The sequence below is a fragment of the Schistocerca nitens genome, chromosome 1, assembly GCF_023898315.1.
Source record: "Schistocerca nitens isolate TAMUIC-IGC-003100 chromosome 1, iqSchNite1.1, whole genome shotgun sequence".
In the NCBI taxonomy this organism is placed as follows: domain Eukaryota; kingdom Metazoa; phylum Arthropoda; class Insecta; order Orthoptera; family Acrididae; genus Schistocerca; species Schistocerca nitens.
The window spans coordinates 253,394,586-253,411,723 of record NC_064614.1 but is presented as its reverse complement, the minus strand read 5'-3'; the positions used below and the strand labels follow the sequence as shown (position 1 = coordinate 253,411,723).

The window sequence follows — 17,138 nt, the reverse complement described above, 5'->3', positions numbered from 1 at the left end:
GAGCTGGCTTTGCTGACATGTTTTCGAATAGGGCCAAATAGAGCCTTTAAGAACACTACGAGTATTAGGGCCTAGTTGCTCCTCTAAATGTTTATAAATAGTACAGAATTTATATTTGTTTATATGTCAACAATAGAAATTAAGTTACAAAACAATTACTGATTCTACCCTATAACAATAGTATTAAGTAGGAATAGTCGAAACAAATTAGAAAATCAATTACATCCATAAAAATAAGCACAAAATTAGATGTGGTGTTGTATTCATTAAAACTGATGGCCAACCCTTCCTCTTTTATGAAAATGCAGATTATACTCACGTATGTTAATCTTAATTACTCAGACATGAAAAAATAAATTTTAAGGAGGAAGATGACAATACAAGAGGGGAAGTAAAAATATTCCAGCATGCTTTGTCAAAGTTGGCAAATATGCTTCTCGATTAGAAGACGTAAACCAATTAACAGAACTGCACCAGAATATGTAAGCAACGTGCACAAAATAGTGAGAGCTCAAAAAGAAACCTATCTTCAGTTTTTGGACAAATTTTCGTGACGTTGCCTGGAGACGTTTCTCTACATTATTGACTCATTGGGTGGGCAAATCGATAGCTCCTTATACGACGGGTTGTTTGTTGATGAAATTGGAATACCGAGGTGTTCATCTACAATAATTCTGGCAAAGTGAATGTCTCTAAGTTATTTTTGTCCATTTCAAATATTATTAAAAATAGCTTTTATCATTACAATTCACGTAGATTAATACTTTCCAGAAAACTAATACATTCACCGATTACAGAAGTGCTCTGTTTTAATCGCACAGCAAAGGGAAATCACAAGTAGATGTGATGCAGTTTAAATACACAGCTTTATCCATAGTCAATTTCAGGCTCTGTCTTTCGAGAAAATGTTTCGACATACGTAGTTTACCACGAATATCGTCTGATAACTAGTAGCTACATTAAAGAGGATGTTCTAATTATACTCACACTAAAAAAATGTAACTGTGGCATGTGCCTTCGCACATTGTCCGTGATGCTCCGAATTTCTAAGATATCGACATGGAGAACTGATAGATTCTCTTGAATCATGAAAGTAAGTAGCAAGGCAGAAAATTATATACTCGAATTTATGTGTTTGCAGTTATCGATTGCCGTTAGCTGCAGAAAACTGTATGAGGTTTGTGGTGATAAAATCTAGTTTTAATACGATATAGAATGCTCACTGCTTTTGTCAGTAATACCGTTGTATTTCACGATGTCACGATGCCGCATAATTTTCTTGAGAAAAAAAGAGAGAAAAAACACATAATATTGGATTAAACAAGGGACGCATATATTCAAAGCTGTGCTCCCAACGACTGCGCTACCAGCTCACTTAAGCACACTCTGCGCAAGCGGACTGATGAAGCGAGGTCGAAGCTTCGACCGTACGTTTCTCGGAAACTATTTACTGTTGTTACCTAAGCCAAAGTAGGTGTCCCTTTATTTTCACCATTCCTTCACCCTGTTAAGTTCGGACTGTATCTGAAAGCTACCAATGGTGGGTTCCCATTGTCAGAATAAAAATAAATCACACGGCAGTTATAGCTGCAGCAGTTGTCTTGGACAATACAATACAGGTTTGTACAAAATGATCTGGAAACTTTGAAGTGATTGTAAAAATGTTTGTTTATATGATTATGTGTGTCTGTATTATATGATTATATATATGGAAATAGCAATTCAAGAAGTTCTTGTGTCATGTTTATAAATGTTCTGTGTGTGAAAAGAAAGGTCACACGGCACACGCCCAATCTACAATCCAAATCACCCACACTCGCCCTAAGGTGTCCACATTGATGTCAGTCACAACTACCCTGATACGTCCGCCTTTACAAAGACATCGTGTTTTTATTTCAACTTTTGTACCTAAGGTCCTGAATTTTCCACATGCATCAGTTGCGGACTCGCTATTGCAGATCTCAGTCCCCCAAAATGCCCCTTCTCCGTTGGTCTGGCCACCATGTTGCTGGAGATCATTGCAACAAAAAAGATTCATGTGTTGTTGAAGCCATACATATAATCACATAATACCTTAACTCAATACAAACATTTTGTACTATCAATTGAAATTGTCTAGATCATTCTAAATAATTCTGAATAGCTATCAGTGCATCGGATAGGGAGCCTGAAAGAATTGTAGCCAGCAGTGTTTTTTTTTAAATCTGTGGAAGAACAAGTAAAGAACAAGAACATATCAAATATCTTCAGTGGTCTGGAATATGTACATAGTTTTACTATTTAGTTTACATTTTGGGGCAATATATCTATAGGTTATAGACCGTTCTGGTGCTTGGTTTTTCTATGACGTAGTAATATAGGTTCCGAAGACGATTTTCCACATGTTATGTTTATGTTCCATTTTTGCTGCTGTTCTCATTTGGGTTTTTGTTGTCCACACTTCACAACACTAAGAACTGATCACTTGTTTTTTATTTTAATTTTAATTTTGTGTGTGTGGAATGGTATTTGTGTGTGTGTGTGTGACCAGAAGGCGAAGGGGGAAAGAGAGAGAGAGAGAGAGAGAGAGAGAGAGAGAGAGGGAGGGAGGAAGGTATGTATTTATTTTAATGTGGTTGCATGTGCAAGAGGGATGATTTTTACCTTATCTTTTTTTATTAAGTGTAATAAGGAGTCTGTACAGAAGTTTGTTTTCAGCGATGGCTTTTTGCGTGTGGAAGTTTCCTTGCATTAGGATACGATATTTGTCACTGTCTTGTTATCATTGACATAACACATTTTCAAACATTTCCGGTCACGATTTACCTGTTAGTTCTGTGAATTACTCGCATTTTCTTTGTGGCCGTAGTAACTTTTATCAGTTCCTTGCCTTCAATTGTTTCTTTATGCTAACCGAATCCATTTCCAGCATGAAATCGGTTCTGACTGGGGAAAAGTTTGAAGATCGGAACTCTCCTGCTTCCTTTTATCTTTACAATACATCTTCGATAATAAGTTCAAATGGCTCTGAGCACTATGGGACTCAACTGCTGAGGTTATCATTCCCCTAGAACTTAGAACTACTTAAACCTAACTAACCTAAGGACATCACACACACCCATGCCCGAGGCAGGATTCGAACCTGCGACCGTAGCAGTCCCACGGTTCCGGACTGCGCGCCTAGAACCGCGAGACCACCGCGGCCGGCCGATAATAAGTATTGTGTATCTAGGATGTATGATCAGTAACTTCGGTCGCAGCCCTATAATCGTGCAAATAGCTGATTTTAGCGGTGTTGCAAAGCAGGTTTTGTGCTAATTTAAATCAACACTAAACCTCCTTCGGTGGATCCAAGTTTATTGTTATTCAATAGGGCAGAGTCTGAGCAATGTTCGATTTTTGAACTAAGGCCGAAATTGACCTTCACCCAGAAATGTTTATACAATCGGCATCTCGATGTAACATAACGAGATTAGATCATCATTCGATTGCGCGATCATTTACACTATTTAAATTTATGTCGGCTATTACCGTTTTTTGCAGTAGCATCCGTCAGAGACGGAGAGAACTAATTTAAATAGGCATGTGTCAGTGTAGCGTGCTTGCTAAGTAGTTCACGGGTAAAGTGGCATACAACAAACCAAATGGTGTCAGGTTCGATCACCCGTCGGTTATAGGATTTTTATCTGTCAATTATCAATTCTTTTACCACTGGCAACGTTCGTCGATGTGAAAAATAAGTTGACAGAGGTTCGGAAGCCTCGTTAAACTGTGGGCCCCCATGTACCTGGCTGGATAAGTCAGTTCAAAGGCCGGATGAAGACAACGACATACCATCACCAGCAGGACCATGCCTAGTAAAGTACCGTTAGGTTCAAAACAATCTTCTGATTCATAACTGCTTTACTTGTTGCTAAGTGGTATGAAGTATAAAAATTGCATTTTTCAAACCATCGAGAAATAGTAGGGTTTTGCCCATACTCTTTTATTTTTCTCTCTTTTGTTAGTCGTGGGAATAAGAACTCTTGTGTCTATCCTCATGTCACTCAGTATATCAAACAGCCTGTGTCATCTGTTTATTGACTGTCTTAAGCTAAGAGAAGAGTCGTTCTAGTACGGCTTTAGCTTATCAAGTTTCCTGGAACTTTTCCCTGATATCTTAAGTGACTGTGTTTCTGTTTCGTTTCAGTTTGTCTTGAGTGGGTTCCGAACGCATTGGTCTCCAGGCTGTGTTACTTAAATTTGAGGTAATAAAACTATTCGTTAATTTCTTGCCTTATAAAAACTTCCACAAATTTTATAGTAGTTCAGTGTTAGCATAGTTTAAACAACGACAAGCTGATGACATTAAAGTTCAAGGATGTCTCCATAAGCAACGTTTGAAGACGAATAAAGGTCCAACGAAAATTATTGGTTAATTACTATTACGAAAATAAATAAGAAAAGCTTTGACCCTATCTGAAGCGCGGTCTTTGAATTTCAGGATTTCCGATAGTGTACACAGTGGAAACAAATAGACGTAACACTACTTCTTCATTCCCTAGACGTCTTCACCTGTAGTGAATTATTCTTTCTATTTCTTGTCGTCTCTTCGTCAGTCCTTGATCCTGTAATCTATTTTTCAGTTGATAACTTAGATTTTTATGTTTATTTGAAGTTCATATCACATACATAAAGAAAAACAAAAAACAATTCTTTTTAGCTCATACTGACAGTAGCTTCGTACCTTTTTATGAAAAGAACATATTTAGTTCTTGTACTGTAGTTGGAGCAAGCAACTTTCTCAATTACTCTCTACGACGGCGATGCTTAAAACGCAATCCACACATAAATGTTCAGTTTTTCCTTTACTGTCACCATGCTCATTCCATCTTTTGTACCGAAACAGCTGTGATGGTAGATTTGTTTGTATTCTTTTTTATATTCTCTAGTCCTGATATGAGGTATTTTCCGTTTACAGGTATCCCTGTGACAAATGGAATCAACATCAACAGAAACCAGTAGCGCTGAATGCATTTGATGATAGAAAAAAATCTGTAAGCGATTTTACAAATATTTAGTTTGTTATAGCCATGGCTTGTTTCATTATGTTGCGTTAGCCAGTTCTGCATTAAGCATCTTACAGATATTTTTCTTATTGTTTTCAGTGGTACATGATCTTCTACTGATATTTATCTGAGTATTAATGAACATAATATTTTTTCTTGTTGAGCTTATGGTTTCCGCGCACCTTATCCGCCATAGTATGTGTGATGATGGTTAGTTATCACTATTGTTTCATAATTTCTCCGGGTTCTACAGTAATAGTCCGATGGCTCCGTGATGTAATACACTAGCTGTCAAAAAAACGTTAAGTAACCAGAAGAAATGGATGTGAGTATAACGTCGTACACTTATACGGAGTGTTCAAAAAGTCTCTCCGCCGTGCCGTATGATAGCCGCGCGTGCCGTATGATTGTTCGCCTGCCTGGGTTACTTACCTTCGAGTGGACTCTCCCAACATTCCACTGTTTCGTTTACCTCAGCCAGCGTCAATAGTATCGTTGGTGTGCGTCGTCACGTGTTGACGTGAACGTTTAAGTTTAGTTCCTTTGTTCGTTTGTTTCGTTTTTGTTGCTGTTAAAATGCTAACCATTCAAGTACGTGTGTTTTTAGTCGAACAAGTGTTAAAAGCTGGCGGTAAATACACAGTTGCAGTTCGTCAAACATTTAATTCAGTTTTCCCCGAGACAGCACTTCCACATCGTAATACTGTGCAAGATTTGATTCACAAATTTCGAAGTACGGGTTCCGTGACACATGCACCGAGAAGTGGTCGTCCTAGAGTTTTGTCTGAGGATAAACTACTCGATATTTCCGATAAAATGTCCAAGAGCCGGAGCAAGTCAGTAAGAAAACTCGACCAGCAAATCGATGTTAGTGTCGGAATGGCCCACACAGCTGTAAGGAAAAAATTAGAACTTTTCCCATACAAAGTAGTAGTCATGCAAGAACTGAAAAATACCGATCATGGCAAGAGACTGCATTATTGTCAGTGGTTAAAAAATTTCGTTCAACAAAATGGAAAGGATATTCTTAATGAAACGTTTTTTACTGATGAAGCGTGGTTTCATTTATCCACTCGCAAAATTCTCGTACGTGGAGTACTGAAAATCCGTTGTGTATTCATGAGGAACCACTTCATTCTGTGAAAATAGGAGTTTGGATTGCAGTTTCTAGACGTCGGATTGTGGGTCCCATATTTTTCAATGAAACGATAAACGCACAACGTTACTGCAGTGATATTCCGTACACATTCATAGGAGAACTTGTGTTAAGTGAGATACTGAACATTTATTTTCAACAAGATGGTGCAACCGCGCATACAGCTCGCGTTTCAGTGCCACTGCTTGCAGGTGTTTTTGGTGATCACATAATTTCACAGGAACTTGGCATCCACGGTCGCCTGACCTAACACCGCCTGACTTTTTCTTCTGGGGCGCAGCGAAAGCAACTGTCTATAAAAACCGTCCAAAATCCGTCGATGAATTGAAAACTGCAGTATCCACTTTCACTGCTTCTGTTACAGAAGAAATGTTACAGCTTGTGTTTGGGATCATGATTAGGCGAACTGAATTGTGTATTCAACAACAGGGGGGACACTTTCAACATTTAATGTGAAAATTTGTAAGTAAAAATGAATATGCAGAGGTTGATTTCGGTATGTTCACTGCGGCATACGGCACGCGCGGCTAACAATCATAAGCATTGCGGAGAGACTTTTTGAACATTCCGTATGTTATAGGAGATACGTAAAGGATTAGAGTTGCATTTCTCTGACAGGTATAATGGCCAACAGAGTACGTAAGCGTTGTTCGTGTTTAGTGTTACGATGCCAGGTAGTGCATGTAAGGGGCGTGAACCGTGTCTGATGCTGAGTAATCACTGCGAAGGACGCGGAGGTGTCGCATACTCGTGTGGAACATCGTTATCAGCTACTGGCGCAGTTTGAAAGCGACCTCATTGTGGATCTCCATTTGGCTGGGGGAAGAATGCTGTTTGCTGACGATGCTGTGGTGTACGGGAAGGTGTCGTTGAGTGACTGTAGGAGGATACAAGATGACTTGGACAGGATTTGTGATTGGTGTAAAGAATGGCAGCTAACTCTAAATATAGATAAATGTAAATTAATGCAGATGAATAGGAAAAAGAATCCTGTAATGTTTGAATACCCCATTAGTAGTGTAGCGCTTGACACAGTCACTTCGATTAAATATTTGGGCGTAACACTGCAGAGCGATATGAAGTGGGACAAGCATGTAATGGCAGTTGTGGGCAATGCGGATAGTCGTCTTCGGTTCATTGGTAGAATTTTGGGAAGATGTGGTTCATCTATAAAGGAGACCGCTTATAAAATACTAACACGACCTATTCTTGAGTACTGCTGGAGCGTTTGGGATCCCCATCAGGTCGGATTGAGGGAGGACATACTAGCAATTCAGAGGCGGGCTGCTAGATTTGTTACTGGTGGGTTTGGTCATCACGCGAGTGTTACGGAAATGCTTCAGAAACTGGTGGGAGTCTCTAGAGGAAAGGAGGCGTTCTTTTCGTGAATCGCTACTGAGGAAATTTAGAGAACCAGCATTTGAGGCTGACTGCAGTGCAATTTTACTGCCGCCAACTTATATTGCGCGGAAAGACCACAAGGATAAGATAAGAGAGATTAGGGCTCGTACAGAGGCATGTAGGCAGTCATTTTTCCCTCGTTCTGTTTGGGAGTGGAACAGGGAGAGAAGATGCTAGTTGTGGTACGAGGTACCCTCCGCCAAGCACTGTATGGTGGATTGCGGAGTATCTATGTAGATGTAGATGTAGATGTAGAATGGCGTCGCATTGTGTTCTGGCATGAGTCGCGGATCTGCAGTACACTGAATGACCATCATCGATGATTAAGTTGGCGACCTTAGGAGAGGTCATGAGCTTCTAATGTTTTGGAGAGGCACAGCGGTGTTACCCCTGACGTCATGGTGTGGGCAGCCACTGGGTATGTCTTCAGTTAATTAAGGCGGTGGTTGAGGGAAATCTGACGGCACAACGGAACGTCACGGACGTCTTGCATCCTCATGTTTTTCCGCAGGACATTGGTCGTCCGCATTTGGCACGGTGTCTCTACGAGCCGTCTGCGCGATATTGACGTGCTCCTGTGGCTAGCAAGGTACCCAGAAGTAATCCCCAAAGCACATGCTTGGCACCAGCTCGACTTCTTCCCAGTGCCACTACCCAGGATATCAAGGACCAACAGCTGTTAGCCTGCTTGCCTCAGGAGAGGATACAACGTCTTTCTGACACCCTTCCCAACCGAATCAGTGCATATATCCAGGCCAGAGGGGATACAACGTCATGCTGATAAGTGAATCGTACTGCCAAGTTCTTTGTAAATTTGACTCAATTTTGTAATACATACCTCCTCAACCCGTGAAGTTTCATTTCGTTTCCTCCTCCCCTTCCGGCTGGTTCACATTTTTAGTCAGACAGTGTAGTTATACCCGTAGATAATGTATTTAATGATTGTATAATTGTCGGAATTTCTTCGTTTGTAAATACAGTATTGGCGTAGAAATTATATTGAGCAAATCGTAAACATTTACTGGGTAATCAGAATACGTCTCCGAAAGATTCTGATGGTTTTCTTAGGCAACGTTATCAGTAAGATATCGATTTATAAAATGAATCGGTCAGTGATTAATTGCTCCAATGGCGAGATAACGGCGTGCACTGTCATTACCGCGAAGGTGAATGTGGTTCATGGTGATAGAATTGAAGGTTTTAGAGCGTTTTTAAAGGAGTGAATTATCACCTTGTGATTTCCTGTCTTCTGAACACCCTTCCAGCAAAGTAGTGTTGTGCTGCGGTTTATAATTATGACTAGCTGATAACAGACGCAAATGGACGAGGTCACATAGTCATTCGCACAGTACTGTAATGGCGGATTTAGCAGCTATTAGTGTGAGAAAATGCACATTACTAATTGGCGCTAATGGGCATCCAGATGCTGGCAGCCCCACGCTCATGAATAACCTCACAGCTCTCCGCGAATCCCTCCATGACGGAGCGCTAACCACAGTCTCTGACTGTTAAGGCCGGCCGGAGTGGCCGAGCGGTTCTAGGCGCTACAGTTTGGAGCCGCGCGACCGCTACGGTCGCAGGTTCGAATCGTGCCTCGGGCAGGGATGTGTGTGATGTCCTTAAGTTAGTTAGGTTTAAGTAGTTATAAGTTATAGGGGACTGATGACCTCACCAGTTAAGTCCCATAGTGCTCAGAGCCATTTGAACCATTTGACTGTTAAGACAGACGCAAATTTTAAACGATCTTTAGCGGAAGAAATATCTCATCGGCTCCAAAATGTAGATGACTTGTTATTCCTCTTTCTTTAAATACAACAGAACGTATTTAGTTATAACATCGCGCTTTTTTCTTAGAAATGGTTCAAATGGCTCTGAGCACTACGGGACTTAACTTCTGAGGTCATCAGTGCCCTAGAACGTAGAACTACTTAAACCTAACTAACCTAAGGACATCACACTCATCCATGCCCGAGGCAAGATTCGAACCTGCGACCGTAGCGGTGGCGCGCTTCCAGACTATAGCGCCTAGAACCGCTCGGTCACTATGGCCGGCGATGTTTTCTTAGACAATATCTTGAAGTAACTCCCGTGCAACAATTCCATCTTCAACAGAAGCTGCAATTTTTGGGAGGAAAATCAAATTCCGCTTGAGATTTATTCGATTTCATAATCGGTTTCAGGTGTACTCCATTATCCAGTGCAGCGGTATAGCCATGCAATATGTCGCTCGTTCGTACTGGGAAATACTAGTTATTCATTTATTCATTCGTTGTTAATTTAATTATTCATTGTGTTTAACAGGTCCCCCCCCCCCACCCATGAACCATGACCTTGCCGTTGATGGGGAGGCTTGCGTGCCTCAGCGATACAGATGGCCGTACCGTAGGTGCAACCACAACGGAGGGGTATCTGTTGAGAGGCCAGACAAACGTGTGGTTCCTGAAGAGGGGCAGCAGCCTTTTCAGTAGTTGCAGGGACAACAGTCTGGATGATTGACTGATCTGGCCTTGTAACATTAACCAAAACGGCCTTGCTGTGCTGGTACTGCGAACGGCTGAAAGCAAGGGGAAACCACAGCCGTAATTTTTCCCGAGGGCATGCAGCTTTACTGTATGATTAAATAATGATGACGTCCTCTTGGGTAAAATATTTCAGAGGTAAAATAGTCCCCCATTCGGATCTCCGGGCGGGGACTACTCAAGAGGACGTCGTCATCAGGAGAAAGAAAACTGGCGTTCTACGGATCGGAGCGTGGAATATCAGATCCCTTAATCGGGCAGGTAGGTTACAAAATTTAAAAAGGGAAATGGATAGGTTAAAGTTAGATATAGTGGGAATTAGTGAAGTTCGGTGGCAGGAGGAACAAGACTTTTGGTCAGGTGAATACAGGGTTATAAATACAAAATCAAATAGGGGTAATGCAGGAGTAGGTTTAATAATGAATAAAAAATAGGAGTGCGGGTAAGCTACTACAAACAGCATAGTGAACACATTATTGTGGCCAAGATAGACACAAAGCCCACACCTACTACGGTAGTACAAGCTTATATGCCAACTAGTTCTGCAGATGACGAAGAAATTGATGAAACGTATGATGAGATAAAAGAAATTATTCAGGTAGTGAAGGGAGACGAAAATTTAATAGTCAAGGGCGACTGGAATTCGAGAGTAGGAAAAGGGAGAGAAGGAAACATAGTAGGTGAATATGGATTGGGGGGAAGAAATGAAAGAGGAAGACGTCTGGTAGAATTTTGCACAGAGCATAACTTAATCATAGCTAACACTTGGTTCAAGAATCATAAAAGAAGGTTGTATACATGGAAGAATCCTGGAGATACTAAAAGGTATCAGATAGATTATATAATAGTAAGACAGAGATTCAGGAACCAGGTCTTAAATTGTAAGACATTTCCAGGGGCAGATGTGGACTCTGACCACAATCTATTGGTTATGAACTGTAGATTAAAAGTGAAGAAACTACAAAATGGTGCTAATTTAAGGAGATGGGACCTGGATAAACTGAAAGAACCAGAGGTTGTACTGAATTTCAGGGAGAGCATAAGGGAACAATTGACAGGAATGGGGGAAAGAAATACACTAGAAGAAGAATGGGTAGCTCTGAGGGATGAAGTAGTGAAGGCAGCAGAGGATCAAGTAGGTAAAAAGACGAGGGCTAGTAGAAATCCTTGGGTAACAGAAGAAATATTGAATTTAATTGATGAAACGACAAAATATAAAAATGAAGTAAATGAAGCAGGCAAAAAGGAATACAAACGTCTCAAAAATGAGATCGACAGGAAGTGCAAAATGGCTAAGCAGGGATGGCTAGAAGACAAATGTAAGGATGTAGAGGCTTATCTCACGAGGGGTAAGATAGATACTGCCTACAGGAAAATTAAAGAGACCTTTGGAGAGAAGAGAACCACTTGTATGAATATCAAGAGCTCAGATGGAAACCTAGTTCTAAGCAAAGAAGGGAAGGCAGAAAGGTGGAAGGAGTATATAGAGGGTTTATACAAGGGCGATGTACTTGAGGACAATATTATGGAAATGGAAGCGGATGTAGATGAAGACGAAATGGGAGATAAGATACTGCGTGAAGAGTTTGACAGAGCACTGAAAGACGTGAGTCGAAACAAGACCCCGGGAGTAGACAACATTCCATTAGAACTACTGACAGCCTTGGGAGAGCCAGTCATGACAAAACTCTACCATCTGGTGAGCAAGATGTATGAGACAGGCGAAATACCCTCAGACTTCAAGAAGAATATAATAATTCCAGTCCCAAAGAAAGCAGGTGTTGACAGATGTGAAAATTACCGAACTATCAGTTTAATAAGTCACAGCTGCAAAATACTAACGCGAATTCTTTACAGACGAATGGAAAAACTGGTAGAATCGGACCTCGGGGAAGATCAGTTTGGATTCCGTAGAAATGTTGGAACACGTGAGGCAATACTAACCTTACGACTTATCTTAGAAGAAAGATTAAGGCAAACCTACGTTTCTAGCATTTGTAGACTTAGAGAAAGCTTTTGACAATGTTAACTGGAATACTCTCTTTCAAATTCTGAAGGTGGCAGGGGTAAAATACAGGGAGCGAAAGGCTATTTACAATTTGTACAGAAACCAGATGGCAGTTATAAGAGTCGAGGGGCACGAAAGAGAAGCAGTGGTTGGGAAGGGAGTGAGACAGGGTTGTAGCCTCTCCCAGATGTTATTCAATCTGTACATTGAGAAAGCAGTAAAGGAAACAAAAGAAAAGTTCGGAGTAGGTATTAAAATGCATAAAGAAGAAATAAAAACTTTGAGGTTCGCCGATGACATTGTAATTGTGTCAGAGACAGGAAAGGACTTGGAAGATCAGTTGAACGGAATGGACAGTGTCTTGAAAGGCAGATATAAGATGAACATCAACAAAAGCAAAACGAGGATAATGGAATGAAGTCGAATTAAGTAGGGTGATGCTGAGGGAATTAGATTAGGAAATGAGACACTTAAAGTAGTAAAGGAGTTTTGCTATTTAGGGAGTAAATAACTGATGATGGTCGAAGTAGAGAGGATATAAAATATAGACTGGCAATGGGAAGGAGAGCGTTTCTGTAGAAGAGAAATTTTTTAACATCGTCTATAGATTTAAGTGTCAGGAAGTCGTTTCTGAAAGTATTTGTATGGAGTGTAGTCATGTATGGAAGTGAAACATGGACGATAAATAGTTTGGACAAGAAGAGAATAGAAGCTTTCGAAATGTGGTGCTACAGAAGATTGGATGGGTAGATCACATAACTAATGAGGAGGTATTGAATAGAATTGGGGAGAAGAGGAATTTGTGGCACAACTTGACAAAAAAAAGGGACCGGTTGGTAGGACATGTTTTGAGGCATCATGGGATCACAAATTTAGCATTGGAGGGCAGCGTGGAGGGTAAAACTCGTAGAGGGAGACCAAGAGAAGAATACACTAAGCAGATTCAGAAGGATGTAGGTTGCAGTAGGTACCGGGAGATGAAGAAACTTGCACAGGATAGAGTAGCATGGAGGGCTGCATCAAACCAGTCTCAGGACTGAAGACCACAACAACAACAACAACATTCGACAGGTCCCGTCATGAAGAAGAGTCTTCAGGGATGTGGAGCGATGGTGTACATTAATAAAGTGAAACAGCAGCTATAGATTGCATCAATAATTGACTATCGTTAAACTGTTACAAGCTATTAGTGGGTATTCAGCCTACGTTTAACGCAGTGAAGTTAACAAAAAAGGAGCTACTTCAGAAACAGCATCTGCTTTCCCAGTTATATGAAAACCAGAGTCCCAGTGGGAAACTTTCGAACCTTTATAGTTTCAAATAACGACAGCATTTGGAATACGTGTAGTCGCTGAGATAAGGTTAGTTACGAGAATGAAGAGTAAACGTCTTTAAAAATGAACCGAACGGCGTGAAATAACAATTATGAATTCATAATACATCGTTTTATGTACACTTCCATGTGCCCGAAAATATGTTTTGCATTGGAATGTTTGTCCTGGTTTGTACCAGTGTTTGTCCCGGCTTGTACGATGGGCGGGGACGAGGGACTGTTAGTAACGCCACATGACGTATAACTGTAACTCGACCAATATTTTCAATTAAAGTAAGCACGTTAGGCCGTAGTAACAATAGGTAAACCGCAACTCAAGGCGGCGATAAAAAATATGTCCGTTGTTTCGGAAAGTATATTCGTTTAGAAAAGTCATCTCGGACAGAAGAGATAATGCACTAGCGCAGTAGTCACGATTATTGTCTATGACAATACTGTATAAAAATTATTCAGTTAATAAGCACTTTGAAACAAGTAAAATTGTATTTGTAGTAAGATAATATAAAGAGAGAGTCTCATATTCGTGAGGAATAAGTTATTTTCGTAAATATAGGTGCATCCATAAGCGGTAAGTTATAGCGCAAAATAGGAATTCAATGTCAGAATCCTGTTAAAAAATCTTTTAAACGATACCTCATTCATCCCTGTACGACTAGTATGCGTTGAAAAAAAAGGTATGTTGACTTGAGTAATAATATATAATAATGATAAACTGTTAAGGAGCCTACACACTTTCGATATTAATTGACAATACTAGTTTGTTAAACATTCGATATATTTAAGCGACCTCACACCATCAATAACACTGACAAAAATTGTCAGTTGACAACGCGATTTTACAAGTTTAAGATGATAACACCCCAAAAACAAAGAGAGTGCTGCAAACATATCATGTAACTTGCAAGCAACAGAAAACAACAAAAAACGGAAAAATCTTCTGTAAGTGGTTGAAAAAAAGGACAGATCACAAGTTAATTTACCGACTGAAATCAGAGGCACGGACGCGAAAGTTTTCATCTGCCTATATTTTCAGGGAATTAATATGTAAAATATCTTTCACGGCTTATGACAATTTGGTGAAACTGGTACGCATCACAGGCCTCTTACTACTTACTGCAGGTCTGTGACCTATTTTTCGAAGTGCAGGCGTTTTTCCAAATTACCATGTAATTCATCGACTTATATATCTTTTTCAAATTAATAAAGTGAGCAGTGTAGTGGAGAATCCTCCGTTGGTCAGCCTATTAAAATTCTTTTGTACTAAAATACTACTTTGAAAAATTGAATCTGAGTTGTGGTATGCACAGAGGCGAACTGAAAACGTAAACAGTGCGTTCTAACGTCTGTGTCTGGTTCAGAGAGCTCTGTCGGTATGTGAATAGAGATTATTCTCACACCGTTAATACTTGAACTCACGCGTTCAGTCTGTATTGACAATATTGAGAATATTTTGAAGGCCATCAGTAACGTTCGTCAATATTTTTAGTGTGGACAATAAGTCAATACACACCCTCAAACAGTCAATATATTGACGGTTTGACAGAGTTATTGAACGTGTGAGGGCCCTTTAAGCGCTGTAGGCCGTTGGTAAAAGGTCATAATTTAAGAGAAACTCAATTTCAGATAACCGAATGCGCGAATACTGCTTTGTTATTTCCCGGTTGCTGCGCCACGTAGGAAAAATGGTGGTTCCTGAGCGTAAAACGGTTTGCGCTCTGCAGTTTGCTAAGAGTAAATCTGTAATTTCAGTTCAACAAGCGTTTCGTTTAAAGTTTAACTGTGAGCCCCCATCTGATAGAAACATATGTCGACGGTATAATCAGTTCGAAACGACAGGATGTTCCTGTAAAGGGAAAAGCAAGAGACAATCCAAAGTGTCTGTTAAGGATGTTGACCGTGTCAGAGCATCTTACCTTCGAAGTCCTAAGACGTGTGTTAGGAAAGCAAGTCTTGAACTTGCGAAAGACGTCAGTGTGGAGTCTTTTAAGAAAACACATGCATCCATACTGGCTACAGTTTGTACAAGGCTTAAATCCAGATGGGTATTGTGTACGTTATGGCTTTGCACGTGGAGTGTTGAATCGGGGAGACGACTTTCTTGACCATGTGGTGTTCACTGATGAGACATGTTCAGTGATGAGATACTATTTTATTTGAGTAGGAAATTAAATACCCATAATTTTCCGCTGAAGCTACCGTAACGGGGATGGGATATTGGATATTACCAAATAAGCAGTTTTTATGGTTTACGATCCCTCACAACTTGGGAACCACATGGAGCCCACCATTCATAAGTTATCTGGATATGTTCCAAGAATTGCGCTTTCCCCAATTAGAAGGTGAGCCTGAAAATTTTATTGTGCGGCAAAATGGACTTCCTCCCACTGGCATTTCTTTGTAGAAGAGTGCTTCAACGTCGAAGTCTCTAACTACTGGATGGTCTTCATGGTCAGCTTAACAGAGCTATTTTCCGCTGGTCTACACGGTCACCTGATCTCGGGCCATACGACTTTTTTTTTTCCTTTATAAGAGATCATGTCTACGTTCCGCCACTACCTAATGATTTGCCAGAGTTGAGACCCCGAACTGTAGAGGCTATTACTTCCGTTACTCCGCACATGTCAAGCAGCTTGTGGGGAGAATTGGATTTTAGGCTGCATGTGTGCTGTGTAGCTGAAGGTGTACGCATGGAACATTTGTAAGAAAAACTAGTTTACTTTGCCTTCAGTTTCATGCATCGTTTGTTGTAAACGTTCTAAATTAAACTGTTATAATATACCTCTGAAACAGGCACATTCTTTTATGGACACCCTGTATATTTCTCCATCGTTCCGAGTGATAAGAATTCGACTGCTGGTCACCACAGTAAGTCTTCTCTGTTACGAAGCTGGAGTAGCGTCATCCATCCGGCGCAAACTGCCTCAACACACCCATGGCCACTAAAAGATAAACTTTCGTTTATCCGACAAATGAACGCTTGCAGCGAGGTTAATAGTAGTGACCCAAACGTTTATGAAGATTGTTGTGCGGGACTTAGTACACAGTTTTTACAGCGAGCTCTCTGGTTCGACGAAACCTTTGAGTGAGATTTACGCAACTCGGCCGAGGGTAAATGTAACTACTTGCCAGACGGGTGTGACAATTGCATTCAGATCTGTTGGGCCTACAGACCTAGTCCTCTAAGCAGTGCAGTTTACGTTTGACGATATTTTGTAGCGAACGCTTCTCCACCAAACAAAAACCGTTGCAGTTGTTTCAAAGAAAATGCCTTTTTTGCATGCTGCATATCGAAATTTTCATTTTTATGTATGCACCCAGAAGCGTTTCGCCTTTTTACAAGGAATCTTCAGTGGCTGTCCTGAAATAATACATGATTTGTCTATTTTTACACATAGGTTATGGTTTCACATCTAAGTTATAGATTTAAAAACAGTTCCTTAACGTTTTGTTATGAAATGGAAAGGTACTTACAGGTAACTTCTAATTCATTGCATCTAAGCAAAGTGCTTTCTGTTATCTGGCAACCAGGCCGACATCTTACAGTTCACTTTCAGTTCACTGTTTACGTTACACATCACTGTAACTGCAATCTTTTTAATACAGAGTTTCATTAGTTTTTCTAAGTGTTACCAACATTCTCAGTTTTCTGCATTCAGCTGTTTTGTGAATGTGTGTGTGTGTGTATATGTGGGTG

General features: G+C 40.4%; 1 protein-coding gene across 1 annotated transcript in view; it reads left to right on the top strand.

Annotated features, from left to right (window-relative positions):
• Window positions 1–17,138, top strand: part of LOC126247391 (parathyroid hormone/parathyroid hormone-related peptide receptor-like) — a 931,061-nt gene that overhangs the window by 594,298 nt on the left and 319,625 nt on the right. The window contains exon 3 of the mRNA XM_049948475.1: window positions 4,940–5,015. The gene's annotated coding sequence lies outside the window, so the exon portion shown is untranslated. The remainder of the gene's footprint in view (window positions 1–4,939; window positions 5,016–17,138) is intronic.